At 58.1% G+C, this 2955-nt stretch overlaps 1 pseudogene; it reads left to right on the top strand.

The window, feature by feature from the left end:
• Positions 1 to 1067: 1067 nt before the first annotated feature.
• LOC148092377 (SPOC domain-containing protein 1 pseudogene) lies at positions 1068 to 2450 on the top strand (annotated as a pseudogene).
• The last annotated feature ends 505 nt before the right edge of the window (positions 2451 to 2955 follow it).

Genomic DNA, 2955 nt, shown 5'->3' with positions numbered 1-2955 from the left:
ATTATATTTTTATATTTGAGATAATTATTAAAATAATAACTAATTAGGCAAAAAGATCTGATTCTGACATTCCCCTAGGGGCTCAGGCACTCTCAGTAACTCCCCATCGCCCGGGGGTCAAGTTTAAACTCCCGAGGCCCTGCGACGTCGAGGCGGGACTTCGGGCTTCAGGCGCCCACCTATCTCTGCTCCGGAACCCGCGCGAGAGGCGCCTCCTCCGGAAAGCCCTCTGGAGGGACAGTGCGCCCTCTGCTGGTGCCAGACGCCAGTGCGAGGGGGCTGCCGCCCTCTGCGAACCTTCGGAGAGACGACGCCCCCACCGCTCAGCCGGGGCTCCTCGCGTCACGTGATTCCAGCCCCTTCCCAGCTGGGGGTGGAACCCTGGAATGGGGGCGCCAGGGGGCTCGGTGTGAGAGCTTCTGGACGGTTTGGAGCGGAGTTCCCTGAGCGGTAGGAGGCTGCCCTTGTCAGGCCTGGGAGCCTGGCTGGGGTGTCAGGCCGAACAGGACCGATGTAGGGGGGCTGGGGCGGGGTGGGGGTGGAATTGAGCCCCTTGGTGTCCGCGTGAGGGGTGGTTTAGAGCTGGGCGGTGAGCTCGGGAGAGGACACCGGCTCTCGCCGTCCTGCCCGCGGCCCCTGGGCGAGTCACGAAACGTCCCTGTATCTCGGTTTCCTCACTCATGGCTGCCAGTGTGACATGAAATAATACGCAAAAGTGAGTAATGAATAGGTGGTAACTTAATATTATGTCCCATTTAAGCAAAAGTGTAAACCCGCAGAGATGGGAAGACCTTGAGGCCGCTGTAGTTCAGCCCCCTCGGTGGCTCTCCCGCGCCTGGGGCGCAGGCCCCGCGGGGTGTTTCCGTGGCTGGGAGCTGCCTCCGGGCCCTGTGGCCTCCCGGCCTCGAGAGCGGCAGGGCCCGGGGGCACCCGGAGGGAGGCTGTCCCCACGTTCCCAACAGCCCGGCGTCCTGATGGGCCAGTGAGCGAGGCCCTCCATGATGAAGTCTCTTCTCTGTCTCCTGGCAGGGCCCACGCTCTGCTTTTGGCCCCTGTAGGTGGAAGACATGTCTCAGGAAGAGGCTGCAGGGGGCTCCAGCACACAGGACCCCGTTCCCAGCCCCCGCCGTGGCTGCGGGCTTTTCCAGGACGACATGGAGAAAGCTAGCTCCGTGTCAGGCCTGGCACCAGACCTGCCCGGGGCGAGCGCTAGGGCCCGAGTTTCGGCTGGCAGAAGGAAGAGGTTGCTCAGGGAAGAGGCCCATCGAGGTGCCAGCTGCCAGGCTGGGGGTACTCCTGGGACCAACCTGGAGGCCAAGGCCCGCTTGGTGGCCCTGGAGCTGCAAGCTGCGGGACAAAGCCAGGATTTGGTGCCTGGCCCTAAGCTCCACGTCCAGCTGCCCACAGTGCCTGCTCAGGAAAGGGCTCGGGCCTCCAAGAGGCTCCAGATTTCTCTACACAACATCTTAGATGAAAATTGGGCCAGGAATCTTTGTAGCATGCCTGTGGGTCTCCCAGAGAGAGCTTTGTTTGGCAGGGAGAAGCCAGCAGGGGTGGAGAGGGCGAGCTGCCCCAGGCCCACAGGGGTGGGAGAAGGTGGGAGGAGTTCTCCAGGGTATGATAGGAGAAGCCCCACCCTCGGTGAAGAGGAGCCCCCCAAAAGGGAACTGCTGTCCTCACTAGGTTCAGCCCCCGTTCAGACAAGAAAGAAAAGCAGGAAGTGTAAGACCTGCTCAGAGGGTGGGGAGGGGGTTGGTGGCTTCTTGTGGCTTGGTCAGAGCCTTGGTGGGGACAACCCCCAGCGTGTGGGAGATGCCCCTCAAAGTGCTGACTTGGAGTCCTTGGGAGGCCTTTGCAGTCCTCTTTTTCCCAAGGACACTGGGTCTGGACCAGGAGATTCAGATGGAAGTTGTGCAGGGTGTGCCACAGGGACTGAGAAGTTCAGATATTTGACTGATGCAGAGGATGGGGCCCAACCAGGCAGCTCCTATGACCCTGTCGCATTCCCACTGCCCAATGGAGGGCTGTCCCTCAGGCCAGCTGCCCAGGATCCTCCCCAGAGCCCTGCACTATGCCTGGGAGTGTCTGGAAAGGTTTCCACAGAGCAGCAGGAAGCTGAGCAGGTCATGGTGGGGGCTGGCGGTGATGATGGCCCTGCCGCCTCATGCACCGAGGAGGAGCTGGAGGTCAAGGCTTGGCCAATGTCTAGGGGGAGGCTGGGGCAAGGACTCTCTGCTCCCACTGACACCCCTGCCGGCTCCCCAGAGTCTGCAGCCAACACATCTTGCTCAGGCTCATTCATGGGGCAGAGAAGATCCAAGTGTGCTAAGCTGGGGAGGGTCTCAGTGCCCCCTGCCGAAGACCAGGGCACAGACAGAAGCTCAGACAACTTCAGCCAGGACCAGCCAGCAGCATCCTGCCCAGGAGGCTTCCCCAAACTGGTAAGTTGAGTCTGAGCGGTTGGGGTAGGAAGGGCCAGGCCAGCCTCAACACCATGTTTGGCAGTGGAATTTAATAGAGCTAAGCTGGGTGGACTCTTAATGACTGTTATCCCTCATGCCCATGTTATACATGACTAAACTGAGGCCCACCGAGTCAGGAAACTAAAAATAAACTGCACTTGCTGACATTTTGGTAAGTCCTGGGTTCAAATCTTGCCTCTGCCCACTTAGCTGAGTGACCTTGGAATATTTTTAATCTCTCTCTTTCCTCATATGTAAAAAGAATGAGAAAATTAATTCCAGTTTAATGGAGTTTCTCTGAGGATTAAACGAGATGATGGTGTAAAATAATGCACCTAGCACAGCATGTGGCACAAGGTAAATGACTTAATTTACATTAAATTGGCTTTTGCTTTAGTGTCAACAATAGCTGTACAAGGTGGGCCTCAGTTTAGTCTGTATTTTCAGATGGGGAAATGGGCTCAGGGAAGTTCACAGACTTCTCCAAACTCAC

The sequence above is a fragment of the Miniopterus natalensis genome, chromosome 9, assembly GCF_054644295.1.
Source record: "Miniopterus natalensis isolate mMinNat1 chromosome 9, mMinNat1.hap1, whole genome shotgun sequence".
In the NCBI taxonomy this organism is placed as follows: Eukaryota; Metazoa; Chordata; class Mammalia; order Chiroptera; family Miniopteridae; genus Miniopterus; species Miniopterus natalensis.
Note: the sequence above shows the minus strand (reverse complement) of the source record. Positions and strands in the feature narration are given on the sequence as shown.